Source organism: Bos indicus, chromosome 5 (genome assembly GCF_029378745.1).
Source record: "Bos indicus isolate NIAB-ARS_2022 breed Sahiwal x Tharparkar chromosome 5, NIAB-ARS_B.indTharparkar_mat_pri_1.0, whole genome shotgun sequence".
In the NCBI taxonomy this organism is placed as follows: Eukaryota; Metazoa; Chordata; class Mammalia; order Artiodactyla; family Bovidae; genus Bos; species Bos indicus.
In genome coordinates this window covers 12,916,862-12,943,450 of record NC_091764.1, presented here as the reverse complement: position 1 = coordinate 12,943,450, position 26,589 = coordinate 12,916,862, and positions in this window count along the sequence as shown.

The following is a 26,589-nucleotide window of genomic DNA, read 5'->3' as shown; positions in this document are numbered from 1 at the left end:
CTGGGGTTTTCCAGGCAAGAGTACTGGAGTGGGGTGCCATTGCCTTCTCCGATAAATCTGTATACAATAATAAAAATATATAGTACAAATGAACTTAATTACAAAACAGAAATAGAGTCATAGAAGTGAAAAACAAACTTAGGGTCAACAGAGCTACCAATTGAGAGACTGGGACTGACATATACATGCTATTACATATAAAACAGATAACTAATATGGACCTATTGTATGGGACAGGGAATGCTCCTCAATGATCAGTAATTACCTATACAGGAAACATTCTGAAAAAGAAGGTATATATGTATGTGTGATGGACAGGGAGGCCTGGCGTGCTGCGATTCATGGGGTCGCAAAGAGTTGGACACGACTGAGCGACTGATCTGATCTGATCTGATCTGAACTGATTCACTTTACTGTACACCTGAAACCAATACAGCATTGTAAATCAACTTATACCCAATAAAAATTTTAAAATAAAAATAAAGAAGAATGAGTCATTCCCTGTTGTGATATTCTTCCTTGAAACCAAAAAAAAAAAAAAAAATCATCCTATTTTAAACCTTACCTTGAAATAGTCCATTTCAATCAATTATATAGCTCAGGAATTGTGATAGTTAAAATAATGGCAAGCCATTTTTGCCAGACATACTCCTTAGAATTCTCCTGCCTAGACAGGACAGGGGGCTTCCTACCATATTAAATAATTCTATCAGAAATGTAAACAATTATATTCTTTCACAAATTTCTAATATTTCCTGTGGCCTTCTAGACATTCCTCTGTGCTTCTTACCTGAGTTTTTCACTCCAAAAGCTTGGAAATATGCAAACTCTTAAATATCAAATGGTGTTTACTTCGTTAAGGTTAAATACAGATTTTTACTCCAAAATGCCTGAGTTCGGACCCAAGTTCTGCCACTGACTACTGGGTGATTTAGGGCTTCCCAGGTGACTCACTGGTAAAACTCACTGGTAACCAGTAACTCACTAGTAGTCTCCATCTACCAGTGCAGGAAACATGGCAGGAGACTTGAGTTTGATCCCTGGGTCAGGAAGACCCCCTGGAGAAGGAAATGACAACCCACTCCAGGATTTTTTCCTAGGAAATCCCATGGACAGAAGAGCCTGGCCAGTTACAGTCTATGGGGTCACAAAGAGATACAACTTAGCAACTCAATAACAACAACAGTGGGTGGTTTAGGCAAGTTACTGACCTCCTCAGAACCTCACACTCTCACTCTCACATGGGAATAGTCATCTTACAGGATATCGCAGAATTAATACATTGGAGCATCTTAAATCAATGCCTAATACATAGTAAGCACTCAGTAAATATAAATTATCATTGTTGTATTGTAACTGGGGGACACGACAAGGGCTGTGTTACAGGCTGGCTGTTCATCACTCTGTGTTCTTCTCCAAGGAATATATTTTGATTCAGGGCACAGTTTGGTCCAGCCAAAGTTCCACATTGTAATAAGAAACTGCCTCACCAGTTTAGGAGGCTAAGACTTCAAAAAGACTGATTACCAAGAAAACCAAAAGTTCTGGAAAATAGAGCAAGAAAAAAATATTTTTTTATACCCGTCCCATTTTTAAAATTAGATCCACTGTCTATCTTTTTCTGGGACCACTGTATTTCGGCCAGAGACTATTTTCATGGCTGGGTTAAATAGCAAGCAGATCTTACTGACTATAAAGGCTGGCAGACCTGGTAATGATTTACAGAAGGAGACTGTGGTGCCTACTTGTCTGAATAATTTTAAGGACTTGGCAGATAATTCTCGAGGACTTTTTAATTGTAGTCCTCAAAAAGCCAGAGGACAGGCTAATGACCTTTGAAGCTTGCTTTCTTTCATTCTTGACTCAGTAACAGCAAATTCTTCGTTTACTATAGTATGATATATTTTACATATAACGTGAATATGATTCATTCTAATTGGACAGAGCATTACTGCCAAGGATGGCCGTGGATAGAACTCCTTCCTGTCTTCTATATAAGGCAGGGGCCCTGCCTGTTGTTTAAATTAGCCTTTCATGCAACCACTAACTCAAATCTAGTGATGATTCAAGCCAGAAACAGTAATTTTATTTATATGATGTCTTACATAAAATGGAGGGCAGGCTAGTAAAAGAAAAACAAATCAGGAACGGACAATGAATTAAATCAAAGCTGCTTTGTACTTGGGATATATTCCAGTAGAATATGATAGAGTCTATCTACAAAGGTTTATAAGGACTTTGCCAATATTAATTATTCATTGTGCAGCTTACCATTTTCAGAGAACCTGGGCTAATGCCGGGAAATATAATTCTCAGGGTAATACCTTCCAACTGAATGATACAAAACACAACAGCTTTAGCTGTCACGTCACTAGTTTTTAAAAAAAAAAAAAAAATCATTTTTCAAGGCAATATTTCAGTGCATGGAATAAGTTCAGATAGTTCAAAAGTTCATAATAAACATACTTCATGGCTCTGTTCGAAATGGTGAAGGAAGGCTTAGTGCGGGAAATACCTGTGTTTGATTCCATTGGGATGGCCCAGTATACGCGGTGGATTAAATATAGTTAGCTCCTGTCTGCTTTAAGCTTTGTTTCCTTGCCTTATACCTAGAAATGATTTCACTGACTAAAACTGCATTCTACATCAAATAGAAAATACTGACTTGTTGGTTTGGTTGGCAAAAACATGTTGCCATTTGTTGACGGGAAACCAAAACCCTGTTTTCATGAATGAAGTCATCTGTAATTGTGTTTGATGGGAAGAAGTCAGTTTGAAAGTAGTATTAAAAGAGACTCTGGGTTTTTGATGGATGTTAATAACAGCATGAGAAAAAGGCTCTCCCAGTCATGTTTTATTGCTTTATTCTATCCTCAGGATCTAGCCTTTCAAAATGTGATGCGTTCGCCTGAGCAGTGGAGAGGGCTTTTCCCAGAGAAATGCCGTAACAGCCTTGTCTTTGTTCATTCAGTAAAATGCTATTTGGATTGATTCTATGAGTGTATCTTTAGATTTGGCATTTCTATAATGGAAATAATAATCATAATAATGCTTTGTTTTCCTAAAGCTCTTTTCTTTACAACTAACCATACTCAGGAGAGCTCTAAAATATAAATTAAGTGATTTTTTTTGTAAATATCTAAGTGAATGATTCTGTTCAGTTAGGTTATTTTTGAAAACTTTAAAATCTTTGGCTTTTTACATTATCTTAGAATCACTCTTTATAGTCTGAGTGGCTGGGTGAAAATGCAAATGAAATTCATATTACATTTCCTACAGCTGGACTCTCATTCACCTTAACTGTATTAGCTAATCATCAGGGAGATCCTATTCTATAAGTCAGACTTGATTAAAACTGTACGGAAGTCATTCTCAGCAAGGACTAAAAAATGATTTCCAAGTAAAATAAATCCTTGATCTTAAAACAGACTTTGAAAGCCTGATATTCTACCATTATTATATGTTAGAAAGATGTGTTAGAAAATAAGAATTTATCTGAAAGTCAGTGGTAGGAGTTTAATAGGAGTTAATGAGCTAAAGAGAATTTCAAAACTTAATCAGAAATGCATTCTCATAATAAGATGAGAAAAAAATTAAACATTTTGGGGAGAGCTTTAACCATTTTTGAGTTTATTTCACAAGAAATAATATAAGATAATCTTATAATCAGAAGGACCTTTAAAAATACTCCAGTTAATCACTAAGGTCTATAGTTAATTATAAAATCTGGGGACAATGGAAATTATATTGTCAATTTTTTTTAAGAATTAGCAAAGCTTGTGCTAAGGTTATTGTATGAAAGGTAGACATGTATTGGAATCTTTAAAAAAAACTTTAAGATCAGCTTGCTTATTTCATAAATGCTCAAATATGAAAAAAAGACCTACTTAATAATTAAGTAGTAAATGTCAGTACAAGAGTTCTTGACACTGTCCTTGTTTTTATATTCTGTAAAATATAAACATTTTGAAAACCTGTGTTTTTTATGTGTATGTGCTGTGCTTAGTCACTCAGTCATGTCTGACTCTTTGCGATCCCATGGTCTGTAGCTCATCAGGCTCCTCTGTCCATATGGATTCTCTAGGTAAGAATACTGGAGTGGGTTGCCATGCTGTCCTCCAGGGGATCTTTCCAACCCAGGGATCAAACCAAGGTTTCCCACATTGCAGGCAGATTCTTTACCATCTAAGACACCAGAGAACTGCTTTTATGGGTATGCAAATGGCTAAAAAGTTATCTTACACAAGGAAACAAAATGAGGAAACAGTCCATGTTATAGCATTTGTGAAAACAACTGCATGAGTTATAATATTTGACTTTGAATAATATGAAACCTCCTACACTGACACTCCAGGTCAAAATGATAATCAGGCAAGTGTTCCTAAATTGCCATTGTATTTGACCCCAAATGCATTCTCCTTATCTTCTTTCCTAAGCTAATCAATCCACTCTGACTTACCAAGGGATGAAGACATGATGAATATATGCAAGCAAGACTGATCACTGAAGGTCAACTAGGAAACATTTATCTCCTTCTTCATACGACAAAGATTAAAAACATTTGTAACATAATCAAAATCCTGTCAGTCACAACCAGAGGGGCAGACCAGAAGAAGAGGGTACCTGGTCAGTAATCACAGGAAGATTCTGTAACTGTTCCCTTTTTATCCTCTTCAGACCTCATCCCACCCCCAACCTTTAGCTTCTACTTTATTCAATACACACAGACCATTCTGCTCTTATACACACGTGCTGTGTTAGTTGCTCAGTCATGTCCAACTCTTTATGACCCCATGGACTGTAGCCTGCCAGGCTCCTCTGTCTATGGGGATTCTCCAGGCAAGAATACTGGAGTGGGTTGTCATGCCCTCCTCCAGGGGATCTTCCCAACCCAGGGATGAACCCAGGTGGGTAATGTAAATTGTTTAAGCTGAAGATCCACAAAAGAATAGGCTTGAGTCTACTGTCAGTGAGAATCAATGAGGTTAGCAAGTCACAATGTTCTCATGTAAAAAGGTGTTCTTCATATATGTTGTGCCACTAGTCCAATGAAGTGGGATATAGATGTTAAACGCTGTATAAATACATTTTGAGACAATTAGTCAAGACAAAAACATTTGTTAAGTGGGTTAGTTCTCTTTAAACCTTGACAGCAAGAGAAATAAAAATCTCTGTGTACTGCTCCCAAAGAATTAAGCAAGGGGTATTTGCTATAGCAACAGGTACATTAATGGATTATCTATTAATTATTTTAATAATTTAAAGTTATTGGGCACTTAAAAATCCTTTCAGTTCACTTCAGTTCAGTTGCACAGTCATGTCCGACTCTTTGCTACCCCATGAATTGCAGCACGCCAGGCCTTCCTGTCCATCACCAACTCCTGGAGCTCACCCAAACTCATGTCCATCAAGTCAGTGATGCCATCCAGCCTTCTCATCCTCTGTCGCCCCACTTCTCCTCCTGCCACCAATCCCTCCCAGCATCAGAGTCTTTTCCAATGAGTCAACTCTTTGCATGAGGTGGCCAAAGTATTGGAGTTTCAGCCTCCACATCAGTCCTTCCAATGAACACCCAGGACTTATCTCCTTTAGGATGGACTGGTTGGATCTCCTTGCAGTCCAAGGGACTCTCAAGAGTCTTCTCCAACACCACAGTTCAAAAGCATCAATTCTTCGGTGCTCAGCTTTCTTCACAGTCCAACTCTCACATCCATACATGACCACTGGAAAAACCATAGCCTTGACTAGATGGACCTTTGTTGGCAAAGTAATGTCTCTGCTTTTGAATATGCTATCTAGGTTGGTCATAACTTTCCTTCTAAGGAGTAAGCATCTTTTAATTTCATGGCTGCAATCACCATCTGCAGTGATTTTGGAGCCCAGAAAAATAAAGTCTGACACTATTTCCACTGTTTCCCCATCTATTTCCCATGAAGTGACGGGACCGGATGCCATGATCTTCGTTTTCTGAATGTTGAGCTTTAAGCCAACTTTTTCACTCTCCTCTTTCACTTTCATCAAGAGACTTTTTAATTCCTCTTCACTTTCTGTCATAACAGTGGTGTCGTCTGTATATCTGAGGTTATTCATATTTCTCCTGGCAATCTTGATTCAAGCTTGTGCTTCTTCCAGCCCAGCATTTCTCATAATATACTCTGCATATAAGTTAAATAAGCAGGGTGACAGTATACAGCCTTGACGTACTCCTTTTCCTATTTGGAACCAGTCTGTTGTTCCATGTCCAGTTCTAACTGTTGCTTCCTGACCTGCATACAGATTTCTCAAGAGGCAGGTCAGGTGGCCTGGTATTCCCATCTCTTTCAGAATTTTCCAGTTTATTGTGATCCATACAGTCAAAGGCTTTGGCATAGTCAATAAAGCAGAAATAGATGTTTTTTTCTGGAACTCTCTTGCTTTTTCCATGATCCAGTGGATGTTGGCAATTTGCTCTCTGGTTCCTCTGCCTTTTCTAAAACCAGCTTGAACATCTGGAAATTCACGGTTCATGTATTGCTGAAGCCTGGCTTGGAGAATTTTGAGCATTACTTTACTAGCGTGTGAGATGAGTGCAGTTGTGTGGTAGTTTGAGATTCTTTGGCATTGCCTTTCTTTGGGATTGGAATGAAAACTGACCTTTTCCAGTCCTGTGGCCACTGCTGAGTTTTCCAAATTTGCTGGTATATGGAGTGCAGCACTTTCACAGCATCATCTTTCAGGATTTGAAATAGCTCAACTGGAATTCCATCACCTCCACTAGCTTTGTTCATAGTGATGCTTTCTAAGGCCCACTTGACTTCACATTTCAGGATGTCTGGCTCTAGGTGAGTGATCACACCACTGTGATTATCTGGGTCATGAAGATCTTTTTTATACAGTTCTTCTGTGTATTCTTGCCACCTCTTCTTAATATCTTCTGCTTCTGTTAGATCCATACCATTTCTGTCCTTTACTGAGCCCATCTTTGCATGAAATGTTCCCCTGGTATCTCTAATTTTCTTGAAAAAATCTCTGGTCTTTCCCATTCTGTTGTTTTCCTCTATTTCTTTGCATTGATCAGTATGAACAGTATGAAAATTCCTTGAGGAATTACATATTACATATTATTAATAAATTAGTGTGTACATAACACTGTGTTAAATAAAATAGGAATATATGGAAGTATATCATACAATATACACCTTTAAGGAGTTTGTATCTTCTTAGTGAGACAACAAGGTATACCCATGGGGAAAGTTATATTATAATTGTATGTTAATAATGATGAGTATAAACATTATTTCTTGTTGGACACAACTTAGTGATTGAACAACAAACAGTAACAACACACATTTAAAATGTTAATACTATGCAGATACTAATGTAGATATTAACATTATATCTTTGGGAGATTTAACATGCAAAAAATGCTGGAATTGATGTCATCTTTTCTAAACAATTGTCCCACACTTATTGTAAAAATTAGCAAGTATTTCCATTACCTGAGAAAGGATATACATCTTTTTCTGTCGCTCACTATTAGTGTTCAAGGATAATAATGCTGTACATATATGAATATTTACATCTGAAAAAAGTTTTAGAAAATTCAAGATATTTCTATTAATCTAGCAATGCTTATCTCTAGGACTCCACTCAAAAACATTTACTAATTTCTTTCTTTATCGATTTTCAGGTTAATTCATTTAGAGGGTTTTTTCTTATCCCCTTACCTACCAAATAAATCAAACTCTCAATTTTTTTTTTAATTGAAGTTACTTTCTGGGCTTCTGCCCCAGAGAGTACTACAGCTGATTTACTGGTTCCCACACCAAACATACAGCTTCTATCTGTTTTCTCCAACTACTTTTTCTCCAACTGATGTCTACAGCATGCCTTTCCTGGAATCACATTTTTAACAATCTTGCTCAAATTCTGAACACCAAATTGCCTTTCCTTGAAAAATGTCTGAGGTCTGTACATGTAAGATAAGATAGTGGAAGATGACATAGTCTATGCAATTTGTCTACAGAAATCTTCGCCAAATGATCAATGACCACCTTTAATGGAAATATGGTTTCAATTCTCCCTTTGACAGATGGTCTAGTCTATACTCCCAAGAGATATGTTTTCCTTGTCAACCTTTTTTCAATGTACATGCTAGTGTTTGGGGTCAATTTAATAACTATATTACCCTGTTGGTGCTATTCTGAAGTACCACATCTGCTTTCACACTGAGTTTGTGTTTTTCCAATAAAGTTGTGTGTGTGTGTGTGTGTATACACAAACAAGGATATATATATATATATTTTTTTTCAACTCAGTTTTCAATGTGGTCATTTCAAACCTAGAAGGAAAACATCCAAAAATTCAACATATTTTTATTTGTATCACTAACAGCAATGATGCATTGACAGTTGGGCAGATAATTTAGTAGTATAAGTTGGTTAATTGCTTCAAGAGAATATAATGTCCCTATCTTTAACTTTGACATAATTCAATCAAAAAGGATTTGGGGTCATCCATTATGCTGTCAAAAAATCACCTCCCTCCTACTGCCTCTCAGACAACAACACTCAAGTACTTAACCAAACAATCAAACTAGCTAAATTAAGAATCAGGTCCTACCTTAAGAGGATTCTAGAAATGCTACTGTCCTAGGACAGAGAGAACCAGTTATGAAAAATCTTCAAGTGATTGTTGCTGCCTTTCTAGCTACATATCAGACTTTATATTTCAGGGACTGTATATCACCTGCTTATCTGCTTGGAATTTTGATTTCTCCTTCAGGTCCCAGCTGTCTAGACTTGGGATCCTCTCCTTTTACTATTTCTTGGTAATTACATTTCTCTTACCTGGGAAAAGTTCAAAACTGAAACTGGATTTTTGGAGATCAAATTTAGGGATATGGTTTTCACCATGCTCAATCATTATCAGATACAATGCAATTTCATTTAGTGAAGAGATTTTATTTAAAGGAGCACATGGTAGTTTGTTAATAAGTTGCTTTGCTTCAATGGTTCTATGCATTTTTATTTAAACAGTGGATGACAAAGGGAATGGACATGAAAACAAATGTGAAAACAGTTGAAATAAATTCAGTCTGGTGTTTACATATAAAGATAATTATTTTTCAGAAAACCTTGATGTAACCAAATGCTACTTGTTCAATGACACTTAAATCTTCACAATACCTATGTTTATACTTTAAGCCTAAAGTTTTCAAGTGAATACCTTTTTCTGAACCATTACAAGTCTATCTATTGAGATGAGGAGTTTGATAAGCTGGATTTTTGCCTGCCCATGTGGCTTTGGGCAAGGCAGTCTAAGACTACGTGTACATATGTCTATGTATATCTTGGTGCTTAGTATCTCCATCGTGTCTGACTGTTTGTGACCTTTTGGACTATAGCCTGCCAGGCTCCTCTGTCCATGGGATTCTCCAGGCAAGAATATTGAAGTGGGTTGCCATTTTCTCCTCCAGGGGATCTTCCTGACTCAGGGTCCAAACTCACATCTTCTGTGTCTCCTGCATTGCAGGATGATTCTTCACCCATTGAGCCACTGGGGAATACCTTATGTATATCTTGGTTTAGGTTAAATATCAAAACTAAATCTCACAAGCTTATTCAGATACGTACCTGACCTTTCAATCCAGCTTAAACTTCCCTAGGATCAGCTCCTTGACCTCAATGGTTCAGAGTCTCATGGTTAGAAAGATATTAGTGTCCACACCAAATGAGCAGAATTTCTGTGGGGAAAATCTAGCTACCAATACTTTGAAAGGCTCCTTAGGTTTGAGAAGTGCTGTTCTATTCAGTACACAGCTCTTTCAGCAAGCATGATCTGCTCTCCACGGTGTTATTATTTCCCTGAAGAGAGAATACAGTTGAAAAAAATGTCAGTGACTACTGGGAGATAGTTTTGATATAGCATGCACTCTGGAGTCAAGTAAATATGCACTTAATTCTGGGCTTTGCTGATCACTAGATATGTAACTAAGAGCAAGGAGCTAATCATCTGAGAGTCAATTGTTTCATTTGCAAAATGGTGACAACAAAGAACTTGTTGTGAGAAATAAATGTCAAAAGGTATTAGTGAGCAAATTAAAGACAGTGTAATGTCTGTATTGTGAGTTAAAAAATAGTTGTAGTAAAGGATTCCAGTGAAGACTGTTAAGTGAATGAGGAGCTTAATAAGGATCAGGAAGTAAGTGGAGAAACTTTTATATGAATTTGGCTGTGGCTGTGCCTACATAGAATTATGAATCAATAAGGATAACTATAGCGCCCAATTAAGTCAAAGCACCTGCTAAATTGTTCTTTTAACAGAATTTTCACCCCTCTGCTTCCGGGTTTTATATATTGACTATGAAGCACACTTTTCTATGATTTTAATTAAGATATTTAAATCTCATTCTAGTACAAGGATATAATTTTAGCCAAATGCTACTGAAAGGGTGACCAACTGCCCTAAGGATTAAGGAGTTACTTTGCATGTGGGACTTTAACTACTAAAAGTCCAATTATCCCCAGCACACTGGGACTGGTACTCCAGATGCTTAAAATCACACTGTTGTCTCTCTACCTCATCCAGTTCTCTGTATAATAAGGTACCGATTATCCAGATCCTGGCTGTGTATCCTACAGACAGCCACATTTATTCCCTGCTGATTTCCTTAACTGGGTTGTCTAGACTTTCCAGTGATTCTTCCCATGATTCTTCCTTTTCTAAATTAAGTTGAATCCACTTCTGTTACTAAGAATCTGATTGAAACAGCCAAATCAACCAGAATTCTGAGCTGTTATAGTTACTATGCATTTTCAAATCTTTTCTATGACTGCAAATATGTTTTATAAGGCAGTGATGTCAAATGGAATGATCGTACATAGTAGGTTCTAAAAAAAAGCAGCCATCTGATGAATAATATATTTTCTCATTAGGGAAGCTTGATACCCACTAGCTACTGCATGACCAAGTCTGTCATACATCTTTATCATGACAGAGGGGAAGATCAGGAACAGAGAACCTGGAAACAGCTAGAAAAACTCACTGTGTATTTAAAAATGAGGTTTTAAAAAAAGAACCAGAATTTAAAGATTTAGGAATGTCCATGGAAAAACCATGAAAACAAAATGCCCCTGTAAGAAACATGTTATGTGTTAGAAAGATTGTGGGAATGAATAATAGCTGAGAAAATCAAAACAGCACGTTTTTCAAGTTATGGTTCTATGATTAGTTAGAATGTTCATTAAATACACCTTTCCACCTTGCCACCTTGCCAGAGTATTATTTCCTTGTAAATGCCCACTGAAATATAGTTATCCCCTGCTTTTATATATATATATATATATATATATATTTTTTTTTTTTTTTTTTTTTTTCCCCCTTGGGAGAATCTTGCCTGGCTCTCAGCAATGCTCTTTTTCGGACGTATCTGTTCTCAGTCTGTTTTTGAAATGTTATGGTTCAATGTCTAATCAAAGTTTGTGTTTGTCAGGTCATTTTTATTTTTAAGCTTAACCTTTCAAAGTAAGAATGTCAGGGCATTTCCATTTTTAAATTCTGTTAAGGTTCACAAACTATTGGGAGTTTCTGGAATTTTTTTTGTCCTTAGAGAGTTTATTTTTAATTTACTCATATAGCTTTATTTTCCAAAAAAAACTGGACAGCATATCTCTCAGTAGTTAGCCAAATGAAATCAAGAAATTCATGTATTCATTCCTTTCCCCTTCAGAGATTTCTCCCTCAGAGACTACACCGAAAAATGGTGTAAATAGCTAATGTGGAGTCCAAAGACACTACTATTGCCATTAGAGAAGAAAACTAGATTTTAAGGCACAAGTCAGTTGAAGGTATAAATATAGAAATTAAAAATATATTTGTGTTTTACTTTGTTAATATCACATTATGAACCCAATCCAATAACTGTATTACCTTGATAGAGTATCATATACTTACTTGTCTTAAATAATCTATATTGCCACTATTTTCCTCGTTCAAAATTAATAGCTCCCCCTCTTCTCTCCTTCTGAATTCTTTTCTTTCTTAATAATTCAGATAAAGAGCCATTAGACAGTCCCAATCAAGAAAGGAGAGCCTGGCAGGGGTTGATATCATGGAAACTTCCAAGTGGGACAGCAGCTCACTGAGATTGGAAAATTTAACAAATTTAAATTGAGCTTTCTCACTGAAAGAGGAAGAAATTGTAAACATGAAAAAAAAAAAGGAAATCTAGATGATAAATATATATGGTCTAGCTCTGAAGAGTCAGAGAGTCTAGGAACAGTGATACTCCAACAGCGATCAGCACACACTCACTAAGACCTACTGTGGCTCCTTCGATTAAAGAACCAATTCTAGAGGTAGAGCAAGAAAATCACAGAATAAGCCTAGAAAATGTTATTCCAGCAATTATGGAAATGCACAAAGGGTGATGGAATCATATAAGAAAGACACAGAAGCTAACTTGGCCCCACTGGCATAATCTGGGACATTTTGTATCAAAAGACTTAGTAACAAAACATATAAGAATAAGAATGGAATAAGAATCCATAACCCCACACTGAAATAAATAAATAACAAAGATTTCCATACAGTAAGTGACAACAAATAAATGCAGAGGAAATGAAATTTGAAAATTACCACTTGTCAACCATAATCATAATAATTAATTCAGGCAAAAAACATCCACAAAACTAGTGGGTGAAAGTTAAATGAAGAGTGGGATATTTATGCAGCGTAAAGAATCTCCCCACAAAATATATACTAATTATAAAAGAGAAAACAGTAGCTTTACAGTGGAAAAATCTAGAAGACATCATCTTACTCAAGTGATCAAGGTGAAGGTTACCAATGATGGGACAAAGCAACCCAAAGATGATGTTTTACAGGGGAAAGGGCACAGAATCACTACTATGATATTCATTTTCCTCTAAGAAGAGGGAACACCAGACCATGCCAAATTCTACAAAATAACCAGCCTGTAACTTTCAAGTATCTTAAGGTCACGAAGGACAAGGAATGAATGAGGAACAGTTCCAGATAAGACAACTACATTCAACAGAGGATCCTGAATTAGATTCTTTTCCTGTAAAAGACCTTGTAACAGTGGGTGGATTTGTTTTATATAAAAAAGTTTTTTATGGGATTTTCTGTAGTGTCCTTAGAACTTTCCTATAAGTTTGAAATTATTTCAAAATACAAAGTAAAAAAAAAAAAAAAAAAAAAAGTCCAACTTCATCACGTTTATGACAAGGAAGCAAAGGCAAAATGTCTGCCAGTGTCCAAAAGCTAATGAGCATCTGAGCAGGCGCTCCAATTCCAAATCTCCATGAAGTCTTCTTTCCACTTGAGTCTCTGTCCTCAAGTACAAGGAATATCATCCCATAAGGTCAGGGTTTTTTTTTGTGTGTATACCTCTGAATCCAGGTGCCTATAACTGCAGTAGACTCCCATTCAGTGATCACAATTACTCTTTGCATTACTGTACTTTAACCTGGAGTACTTTTGACTATAAGCAATGCTTTTAATCTCCATTTCCAAACTGTTATTTCTGATCATAATCAAGTGATAAGGAAAATGTTCAGTGGTTCTCGCAGTCTATGCAACCTCTGAAAACTAAAAAAAAAAAAAAAAAAAATTCCAGTGTTTTTCAGGAGGCAGAAGTAGATCATGTAAACAGTAAAATAACCTACTGAGTTTTCTCTATTCTCACTCACACCTCTAAAGGTTGTGCCAGTCCATTCATGCACTCACAATAAATGTCACTCTTTGCCATTTATAAACTGCTGTGGCCTCCAAGAGTGAGTCTAGACAGGTTAGTTTTTTCATTCCTTCTAGGAGAATAATATTGAACATTCACAGATACTTATAAATGTTTTATGTTAACTCTTACAGAACTATAAAACCAAAACAAATTCATAAATCAAACATGGAAAAGGCCACATAACCTTTAAAATTCAGGTGATGATATCATTTAATGTCATGGATTATGTAGTATTTCTGACACTACATCATTGATTTTGAGTTTTCAAGTAGAAAGGTGTATTTATGAGTTTAATTTGTCACCCATCAACCTGATTCTTTAATTTTGGGCAAAAGAGACCATCTATCCAAAATACAAATACCTCCTAATGAAAATTTTTCAGTTGAACATTTATGGCTGACAATGGTAATTTACTGCTTCATTCACTCATTCAACAAATATTTATTGCATGTCAGTCACTCTTTTAGTTAATGAAACCATTACCAAAATAGTACATACAGAAATGGAATTGGATAAGACAGCTGCTGAAAGGCTGAGTAGGCTACTGTCACAGGCTCTTTTTGAGTAGTGTGCCTATAGCACTCACTACTCTCATGAAATTATTATAGAAACTATTGACACAGTGCTTCCTAAAGTCAATTCATTTCATTTTGGGGTAATTCTATTCTAAGCTCCTCAAACAAATCAAATCCTTAGCTGCCGTGACATTCAGTTATATTTCAGACTTAATTATGGTATATGTATGGTATAAAGTATGAATATATCTTATCCATACTTTAAGTTTTAGTATTTTAACACAGGGCATAACACATTATTGATAATAAACACTTATTGAGTTAAATAATGAAGTGAATAAAGAAATGCCCGTTTCTCTCCTAGTGCTAATTTCTTAATTGAAGTAGTATACTTAACCAACTGAAAGAATATTATCATATGGCTCTCTCTGTCAATGTTTGTAAATATAAGTGAAAAACCACATGGCTATGTAACCACTACTTATGACTTTTAAAAAGTGTTTGAGGATACAGGAAATTGTAAAGTTTTACAAATTTATTGGAACTGGAGGGGGATTTTGCATTGGATGGAATTGCTAATCTAAAACGACCCTTTCCATGATTTATCCAACTTGCCTTTTCCCTGGATGCCAAAAAGTACACAAAACAATCATTTTAGAGAGAGCAGCATGTTCAGAGTAAAAGGACTCATAAAACCTTAACACAATTTAGATTATAAGGAAAACAATAACAGATGATATTTTAAAGTCTAAAATAAACAGTTGCCCACAGTTTAGAGAAAAACACGATTTCAGAAATATATTATCTATTTCACATGAAGAAATCAATTATCCATGTATATGCATCATAAGACAAGTAAGGGACTCTATTATATCCTGATGACTCACTTCACTAAAAGGAAAACAGCTTCCAGAAGAAGTTATTTTTTTAAAAAGAATAGTCTCTGAACAACAAAGTCCTACTGTATACCACAGAGAACTATATTCAATTTTCTGTGATAAACCATAATGAAAGAATATTTAAAAAGAATGTATATGTATGTATAACAATAATTTTGCTGTACAGCAGAAATTAAACAATGTAAATTAACTATACTTCAAGTAAGAAAAAGAAAAAAAAAGAAGAGTCTCACTTTAGGACTCTGTTCTCAGAATCAATGAAGTAGATAAGTCTTTAAAGAATACTAAACATCAAGTTTGTATATGAAAATGGTTGTACTCCAATTTCTCCAGTTTGGTGACCAAACAAGTTACCTGAGGTTTCTACATTTCTTCAGAGTATTGGGGTAGGGATGGGGTAGGGGTGTAGGGAGGTAGCGAGAGTTTTACTTACAGTGGGAATTAACAAACTTCCAAGATGAAACGATAAATTTGTACTTTATCTATCCCCATGTGTTTTTCCAAGTATCAACTCCCATAATGCCAACCTGTAAGAGTTCACTTTATATGGACACTATATTTTGATGATCAAAGCATAGGATTTCTCTTTTCCTCCCTGATGTTGTTATTTACTAGTGAAGTTAGGGTAGGAGAGGAGTCATTTTTTATGTTTGTTGTATTTGAAACACCAATACGGACTTTAATAAAAATTTTAGAAGTCAAAGGCATGTTTCTCTTTTCTCTTTATGATCAGTTCAGTTCAGTCGCTCAGTCATGTCCGACTCTTTGCGACCCCATGAATCATAGCACGCCAGGCCTCCCTGTCCATCACCAACTGCCGGAGTTCACTCAGACTCACATCCATCGATTCAGTGATGCCATCCAGCCATCTCATCCTCTGTCGTCCCCTTCTCCTCCTGCCCCCAATCCCTCCCAGCATCAGAGTCTTTTCCAAGGAGTCAACTCTTCGCATGAGGTGGCCAAAGTACTGGAGTTTCAGCTTTAGCATCATTCCTTCCAAAGAAATCCCAGGGCTGATCTCCTTCAGAATGGACTGGTTGGATCTCCTTGCAGTCCAAGGGACTCTCAAGAGTCTTCTCCAACACCACAGTTCAAAAGCATCAATTCTTCGGCGCTCAGCCTTCTTCACAGTCCAACTCTCACATCCATACATGACCACTGGAAAAACCATAGCCTTGACTGCTGCTGCTGCTGCTAAGTTGCTTCAGTCGCGTCCGACTCTGTGCGACCCCATAGACGGCAGCCCACCAGGCTCCCCGGTCCCTGGGATTCTCCAGGCAAGAACACTGGAGTGGGTTGCCATTTCATTCTCCGATGCATGAAAGTGAAAAGTGAAAGTGAAGTTGCTCAATCGAGTCCGACTCATAGTGACCCCATGAACTGCAGCCTACCAGGCTCCTCTGCCCATGGGATTTTCCAGGCTAGAGCACTGGAGTGGGGTGCCATGTGTAATTAAAGCAGTTTCTTTTTTTAACTCATAGGATGATAGAATAATAGAATCATCCCAGCCCTTTGACTTGTCACAGGAATTGAACTAAACCAACAATTTGCTTATCCATTTGCTTCCTTCTCTCTGTTAGGCTTCTCTCTCTTTCATTTGTACTTTTATAGCCTTTTTCTACTGTATTCTCTTAAGCTTTGTGTGTGTGTGTGTGTGTGTGTGTGTATTTTAAGCTTTACTGAGGTATGTGCTGTGCTTAGTTGCTCAGTCATGTCCAACTCTTTGCAGCCCCATGGACTGTATGTAGCCTGCTAGACTCCTCTGTCCATGGGATTCTCCAGGCAAGAATATTGGAGTGGATTGCCATGCCTTTCTCCAGTGGATCTTCCCACCCCAGGGATTGAACCCAGATCTCCCACACTGCAGCCAGATTCTTAACTGTCTGAGCCACCAGGGAAGCCCTTTATTGAGGTATAATTGACAAATAAAATATTACTGTTGTATTCTCACTACAAATATACCCAAGCGATTTTTAGGAGTAGTGAGATGTAAAAAATAAAAATCACTTTCAGGGCCTCCCTGGTGGCTCAGCGGTAAAGAATCTGCCCACTAATGCAAGAGACACGAGGTCGATCCCCAATCCTGGAGGATCTCACTTGCCACAGAGTAACGAGACCTATGTGCCACAGCTACTGAGACTCTGCTCTAGAGCCCGGGAGCTACAACTCCTGAAGCCCATACCTGCTAAACCCCATGCTCCACAAGAGAAGTCACTGCAAAGAGAAGACTGCCCACCACAACTGGAGAGTAGCCCATGCTCGCTGCAAGAAAATGAAACAACAAAGACCCAGCACAGCCAAAAAGAAATAAATATTATTTTCAAATCACCTCGAAACTATTTTTTGAACAATGCATTTATGTGTTTACAAAAGCACATTCATTAAGCTTCTGTTGTATGTCAACTATACTCTTACATGTCTGCTTCCTCTCTCAAAAAATAGGAAACTTTATAACAATTTTAATCTGAATATTAATTTAAATCATAAAATTATATAAATAAATAATCATTTTCACTACCACAGAAGGGAATTATACGGTACAACAAGATCATTTAGTAGCACCTTGGAAATGTTTAAACATTTAAATAGGACAGAAGAGAATCAAATAACACCAACATTTCCCTTATTAGAATATTTTAGAGCACTCTTCATTCAACCAATTGCCAGATTAGGTCAGTTCTGTGTATTTTCCATATGTACTTTTTAATTTCAATCTCTTAATTACCTAAATTCAGGTTCTTACCGAGATCAACACAATAACTAACCTAAATGGCTTCTGAATATATTTCAATTAATTTCTACCAGAGTTACTATCACTGAAAGTGCTACTTTTATAAAGTACAAATTTGACCATAATACGGAAGAAATAAATGGCTATGAACTGACAATTTTTGAAGCTGAGTAACATGGAAATGAATGCTCAATATGATATAATCAGGATTTGTATATATGAAACTTTTCATAAAAATAACTGCAAAATAGCCTTACATGATAACTATGGGATGCAACAATTTCATATTACCATTTTTTTTCAGATATATGTATGTTAAAAGTTTTGCCTAAAGTCAAACAGAATCATGTATTTTATATCCTGGTTTAGATTTCTAACATAACAATAATCATTCACATTAATAAATTTCAACCTCTTCCTGGAGAAAAAATTAATCATGAAGGGAAAAGAGGAATAAGAACAAATACGCAAAATAAGAAACCAAGATGGAGTTTCTATTTCTACTGCAGCCCATGTGAATCATAAAATGAATTATTTAACCTTTGAGAACAATCTCCCTATGCATCAAATTACAGTTATTATTTAGTCTAAACACCACTGAAAATTCTTCCTACAGTCCTGTCATTATGTAAGTGCAAGCTGCAGTTAAGTAAAAGTGGAACACAATTTGGTAAAACAGACTAAGAAAAACCTTGCAAATTGGCAAGTGTTCAGAAGATGACTAAAAAGTATTAGGAAGAAAAACCCAAAACTGGTAATTTTACTCAAATAGCACAAGTCATCTACCTACAAGAACATAAATATTGCTCTTAGTCTTGATAAACCTTCCATGATCCTTCATTAGGCTGGTTTTGATGACCTTAGAATCAATAAATGATCCTGTGAGATCACTGAAGACAGTCACTAAAATCATGAACTTTCATTTTAGTCCTGCCTTGCCTCTAATCCCCCTTCAACTAATAAGAGCATCTCAAATTTCCTTCAAAATTTCCCACCCCAAATTTTGGCTCATGAAATTCAGATTGGATCAATACAACACCTGATGTAAGTTTAACCAATCAGTGAATCACATTCCACTGGTTCCAGCAATCAGTTCAGGGACATTTTTCCCAAGTCATCCTAAGACTTGTGTAGCATCTATTGGGAAAGAGAATGTTTCTTTCCACCAAGGTTAACAAGCTATAAGGATGTGAGTCAGAAGTGATTAGAAGCCACTTGCAGGAAAGGCTTGGGAGGGGCCAGTATTGGGGAAGAGCCACACTGAGGTTATAAAACCTCTCTGAAGAGCCTAAACTCAGCTGTGCTAGACAACAGTCCCCTGGACACTCGTACTACATGAGCCAATAAGCTTATGAGTGAGTTTGCTTTCCGTCCCTTGTTGACAAAATCTTGATCAATAAATTGCTCTATGGTTTACTATGTCTTTGTTTTCTTATCTAAAAGACTGGTATAATAGTTCTGATGAGAAAAGTAAATGAATTAATACATTTAAGGTGTTAGTCCAAGGCTTGCATATAGGAACTGCTTATTAGTAGTACATGTAATTACAATAGTTATTTTAAAATATTTAAATTTTATATACCAAAATAGACAAGTGATGGCTTTGCCTGTGACACCATCAGTGAGTGTTAAATAGTCACTTCATATTTTGAACACAGAGAAAAGCATTCCCACAACTTTGCCAAATGTAAAACACAGTAACTGACTCCAGTAGAATCGCTATTTATTGAGATTAAATAACTGCATTTTGCTGAAACTAAAGAAATGGTTTCTAATGACCATGGAAGTTAATTTTATGAGTGGAGCTTGTTTGCTCTTTGCCAGATTTACTGCTATTCCCTTCAATTGCAATAACTGTTCTAATACTCCCACTTAGGACTTTACACACTTGTCACGGTCTACCAGCTCCTTCACTTCCTCATTTAACCAGTGAACTTCCAAGGCCCCTTCCATAAAATCTCAAGTCCCTCATCCTTATCTCCTGCTATAACAGTCACCTGACAAAACTTCAAACATGGTTAAATATACTTCTTCACCTACTTTATTTGTTCAGTTCAGTTCAGTCACTCAGTCGTGTCCGACTCTTTGCGACCCCATGAAACACAGCACGCCAGGCCTCCCTGTCCATCACCAGCACCCAGAGTTCACTCAGACTCACATCCATCAAGTCGGTGATGCCATCCAGCCATCTCATCCTCTGTTGTCCTCTTCTCCTCCTGCCCCCAATCCCTCCCAGCATCAGAGTCTTTTCCAAGGAGTCAACTCTTCGCATGAGGTGGCCAAAGTACTGGAGTTTCAGCTTTAGCATCATTCCTTCTAAAGAAATCCCAGGGCTGATCTCCTTCAGAATGGACTGGTTGGATCTCCTTGCAGTCCAAGGGACTCTCAAGAGTCTTCTCCAACACCACAGTTCAAAAGCATCAATTCTTCGGCGCTCAGCTTTCTTCACAGTCCAACTCTCACATCTATACATGACCACTGGAAAAACCATAGTCTTGACTAGATGGACCTTTTTTGGCAAAGTAATGTCTCTGCTTTTCAACACGCTATCTAAGTTGATCATAACTTTTCTTCCAAGGAATAAGCGTCTTTTAATTTCATGGCTGCAGTCACCATCTGCAGTGATTTTGGCCCCCAAAAATAAAGTCTGACATTGTTTCCACTGTTTCCCCATCTATTTCCCATGAAGTGATGGGACCAGATGCCATGATCTTCATTTTCTGAGTGTTGAGCTTTAAGCCAACTTTTTCACTCTCCACTTTCACTTTTATCAAGAGGCTTTTGAGTTCCTCTTCACTTTCTGCCGTAAGGGTGGTGTCATCTGCATATCTGAGGTGATTGATATTTCTCCCGGCAATCTTGATTCCAGCTTGAGCTTCTTCAGTGAAACTAAGCCATTTTATCTGTTACATGTAGAGATAAGCAGCTGAACTGGCTATAGAAAAATACCTTGAAGACTGTGCTGATTGGATTCACTTTATTTTTGTTACATGAAATATCAAGTAGACTCTCACCAGTACAAATCATCCTTACATATTTTCTTAGTTACTTAATTACCCCATTCACAACACATACACACATACACAATTTTATACCATCTATTTTTTTCTTCAATACTCCATTACCTTTACCCCCTTTTCTCACTCTCAACTTAAGGCCTGGCTTCATGTTTCACCACAAAATAGAAATAATTAGATGAGAACTTCCTCATTCTCCTAGCATCAAAGATAAAACTTACCTGCCTTTGCATAGAAATAACTAGCCTTTTGTCCTATCACAATGGATAAACTATCCTGGCTTATGTCTAAGACCAAACTCTTTATGAACTGCATTGATCCCTTGTTGCATACTCATGGCATTGCTCCTAGTTTTCCTTCCTTTCTCTCTTAAATCCTCAAAGTTTCCTCATAGTAACTTTCCCGTCAGTATATGAACTCCAACACACAAACATCCTGCACCATAGCGAGAGGGTTGGGAGGCTGATTCTGGAAAATGTTATTGATTCTGCTTTCCTAGGTTGAATTACCACCTGCACACCTTACTATCTGTGTGACCTTAAGCAATAGATTTAACGTCTAGGTCCTCAAATTTCCACTAAAACAAAAATAACCATTGTGTCTCCATCCTATAGTTGCTAAGAATATTAAATTAGATGTCTATAGAGCACATAGAAAAATGTCTGGCACATTGATATATGGCTTTATTAAAATAATAGCAATCATGTAAATAAACCCCTTTAACAGTACATCCGCCTCTGGGTATAGATCAGTTTATCTAAAGAATTGTGCTTTGTTTGCACTGTCCTTACTCTCATACCCAGCAATTCCTGAACTCCCATCTCTCAGGTTTCTGTCGTCACTAAAACCGTCCTTACCAAGGTCATCAACTTCTGTATGTTTCCAAACTCAGCCATGATACCTATCTTATTATGTTGTAACTTTCAGCAGCATTCAAATTCAAAGACGTTTTCTTTCCTTTTTTTTTTTTTTTTTTTTTGAAATACTTTCTTCAGTGGCTCCCTGGTACACACGCTCTTTGACTCTTTTATTGACTCAGTTATTATGTATTTTTGGACTCTGTAAGGGGCTTTTTCTAGTTTTTCTGACCTCTACACTAGTAATGCCCTGTAAGTATGGTACTTCTCTATCTATTCTCATTTTCTAAGTGAGTTTATCCTTTCCTGTGGCTTAAATACTGCAAAAGGCTAATAACATCCAAAAGCCTACCTCCCTACTGACCATTCACCAAAATGTAGACTTGTAAATCCAACTAAGCGTAAGCAAGGTGATATGCTAAATTGAACTCTTGATTTTTTTTCTAAGCTTCCCTAAGCCTGCTCTTTTTAAAATTTTCTCCAATTTGGTGGAGAAGCAACTCCATATTCCAATTTTTCAAGGCAAAAAATTGAAGTCAAACCTGACTCCATTCTTTATATCACACCTCACATTTAACACATTAATAATTACTATTCATTTAACCTCCAAAATATATCTGCAATCTTTCTCTCAAAATCTCTTCTCTTACTAACCTAATGTAAATTACCATGATTTCTTACCTGAGTTACCACCACAGTCTGTAAATTCATCTCTTCCATCTGTCACAGGTTGGGTTCTCCAGCACCCAGACACTGAGATGGAATGCAAGGTGCCAACAGTACTTTGGGCAGTGGCTGCTGTTGGACAGTGATGCCCACCTAATCACCGGGTAAAGCTTCCACCAGCCCAGTAGAGCTCTCTGAAGCAAAGTCCCACACAGAGTGGAAACGGCAAGGCCCTTGTCCCACCACCTTGCTCAGTAACTGACTGGGGCCACTCCAAGAAGAGGGTGATCTCACTTAAAACTGAGGCAGAACCTGGAGGAAGCTCGCCACTAGAAGCTATCAGCCAATCACACACTTCACAGCTGGGCAGTGCGTCCCTTCTAAAAGGGAATTCGAAAGGCATAAATCTTCATCCAGCTTCCAGAGCAGCCTTGCTTCTCTCCATCCTAGTCTGATTCCTCTGCCACTTATTCTACACACAGAAGCCAGTGTTGGTTTTAAAATATGAGGGGCTTCTGTCATCTTTCTCATGACACTCAACATAAACACCACGGCCTAGAAGCCCCTACACCACCTCTCCCTTCAGTCTCCCCTTGACCTCATCCAACCCACTTTCTTTTTATTCCACTCAGTCCAGCCCCATCCTAGGGGCACTTCCACCAGGATCCTGGCCTTTGGTGTTTCCCCTATCTCAATCTCAAGCTTTCTATCTGAAATATCTTTATTTCCTTCTGATCCTTGCTTAAATGTTACTTTATTTGGACCATTCTCCCTGACCTTTTATGTAAAATAGCCCATACACATCCCGTACCTACATCTTATTTGGGTTTTCTATATACTGACATGAAGTAGATCACATATTTATTTTACATAAGCTTCATCAGTGCAGTGACTTTTTTTGTTTTTATTCACTAACATATCTTCAGTTCCTAGAGCAGACCTATAATGGACTCTAAATAAATATCTTAAATGAAATAAGTTTCTCCCTGCTTCCTCCTGCATCTTCCAAAAAATCTCATCTCAATATAGCAGCTAGGTGACACTTCTAAATTTTAATCAGTCCATTAGAGTTCACAGCCTTCTAATAACTTCTTCTTGGAGTTAGAGTAAAGTCCATAGTCCTTATGATGCTCTAGGTGACCTGGCCCTTGGACACCACTAATATAACAACCTTCTTCTTTTCCTCTTTCTTATTCCATACCAGCCACAGGGGCTTTTTGCTGCTTTTTGAACATACCCAGCATGTCTGACAACCATTAAGTGTCTTTGTACTTCCTCTTCTCTTAACCTAGGACACTCTTCCACAAAGATGTTGCAGGAAGGGGGACCCCTTCCAGGGCCTGAAACTGGGCTCTTGTCTAACACTCAGAAATGAATTGTCCGAGGAGATACACCTGCTGACAAAGCAAGAGATTTTATTGCGAAAGGGCACCCGGATGGAGAGCAGGAGGGTAAGGGAACCCAGGAGAACAGCTCTGCCACATGGCTTGCAGTCCCGGGTTTTATGGTGATGGGATTAGTTTCCGGGTTGTCTTTAGCCAATCATCTGACTCAGAGTCCTTCCTGGTGGTGCAAGCCTTGTTTAACCAGATGGATGCCAGAGAGGATTCTGGGAGGTGTCGGACATGTGGCGCCTGCTTTTGACCTTTCCCGAACTCTTCCAGTTGGTGGTGGCTTATTAGTTCCATGTTCCTTACCAGGACCTCCTGTCATAAAACAACTCATGCAAATAGTTACTGTGGTGCCTGGCCAGGGTGGGCGGGTTCAGTCAGGGTGCTTTCCCTAACAAAAATATGCACATGGTTTTCCTCAGACTTTGCCCTCAGGTCTATCTTGAAGAAGACTTGTCAATCTACCTTCAATAGCACCATCTCCTTCTCTCTCCTGGTTCTTACAACACTTACAACTACTTGATTTTACTCACAGAATTTATCACTACTTGATACATGTATTTATGTTTATTGTGTGCTCTTCCTACCAAAATATAAGTAGGCAAAAAGTCTCTGAAGGCAGAGACTTTTTCTGGTATTTAATGATAAACAAAGCAAGGACCATATTTATTTGTATAGATATCCTCACAACAAACACACACTTGAAAGATCAATCCAATTGTTTGGAAGTAAAGTCTAATAGTAAGACTTAGAGACTTGGGTAGAATTATAGTACCTGAAATATTTGGATTTTTTTCTTTTGGTACATTTTCCCTCCATGTTAAGAATTATTAAAGCAAATATTTATTCTCTCCCCAAAAAATAACACAAAGAGAAATCAGCTCAAAAATCCCATTTTTTTTGAAACGTTGATATACCTCTTATATTAAGTGAAAGAAGTTAATTCTAGATCTAGTGTGATGAAAATTAATCTTCCTTGTGACTTTTACCTAACAGAATACAACACATGATTTAATGGCTTATGGATCTGAATGCATTTCAGACCTCCAAGATTTTAAAATATTAAAGGCATGCATGCATTCTTCACCCTGAGGTTTCCATGTGGAGGGGCTTTGCTGGAAAAAATTCCTGGCCTGTAGCCTTATACTTTACTCACTTTTCTGCGGGAAGGAGGAAAGCTCATCTGCTTAGCAGGTTTGGAAGGGGGGCCCAGTGTGCTCCCCCATCGTTCCTTTCTTGTCCTGAGAGGCAGCTGTCTGCAGCAAGCGCTACTTTTCCCTGCCCTACATTTTACATGGTCAGGTGCCCAGATGGGATGGCAGTTACTTTTTATCAATGCCCATGACTTTGTAGGTAGGATAAATTTGCACATGAAGTAATAGCAGGACTTCCTGGCACAGGCCAAGCCACATTTTTCCAAATATGATTTCCAGACACAATTCTTTTACCTGTTTCTCAGGTGCTTCCAAATAAAAGCTGAGAAAGGTATCATGCTTTGATGCACCAAGAAACTAACAACCACATCAATCTTCTTTTCAATTTGATAAATAATATCGCAATTCAATTTAAAATATTTGCACATGTCCTTTTATCCAAACACTATGACTTTAAGATACTTAAGTAATGCTTTTTCTAATGCCTTGTTGTTTTCTTTCTGTAAAGGTCCAAAGGCATTTAATGAAATAAAAAGAGTAACAATGAATTTAGAAGATAAACCAAAGATAGGCTTTGGTATCATAGAGTGGAGCTTCTTTAAAGATGGGCTTTCTTTTCTTTTGACTATTATGGGTTGTCAACCTCCATTCAGAAGAGAAGAAAGACATTGCTCCCTTGAAATTCCCACTTCACCTTGCCTAACCTTGAAGTCTCACATCCTTCATTTCAAATCAGTGTGATAAATGACACCCAGCCCTTGTGACTCTTACTAGAATTTCAATTAATCATAACTTTTAAATTCTATGATTGTCTCAGTCCTTTCTCACCTTGTCTCCTAGAAAATTTCATACATCTTGGTAATGTTTAAAAGCTGAATTTTTCATGGATATTTTTACAGTCATCTCAATAAGCCTGTCTACTGTTTTCAAAATAGAAGTGTGTATGGAATTCACCACCTATTGAAAGAAGAATCCACTCTACAAGCATTAATTACAAAATAAGTGATATATAACAAATCTGCAAAGGGGAGAGGCAGTGGGAGTGGCCTGTGTTGAATAATCTTGATAACAAACAAATTGTCATTAAAAAATTTTCAGGGCATTATAAAACATGACTAGAGAATTCCATTGACTGTACAGTCCATGGGGTCACAAAGAGTCGTACACAACTGAGTGACTTTCGCTTTCATTCAAACCGAAAGCTGTAAGAATAATTGGAACAGAAAATTACATAGACATATAATGTCTTTTGTGGACTACTGCATACATGAATGTGATTTTAAAATTTATATTTTTTTTATGACAGACTTTAATACTAGATTAGGGGCTTCTCTGGTGGTGCACTGGTAAAGAATCTGCCTGCTCAAGCAGGAGAAAAAGGTTTGATCCCTAGGTCAGGAAGATCCCCTGGAGTAGGAAATGGCAACCCACTCTGGTATTCTTGCCTGGAAAATCCCATGGACAGAGGAGCCTGGAGGGCTACAGTCCACGGTGTTGCAAAGAACTGAATACAACTGAGCGACTAATCAGCAAAAAATACTAGATTAAACTGTGAAATGAGTTTGGTAGTAAGATCCAATAGGAAGTTGCCCTAGAACACAGTGGAGGCATGCTATGT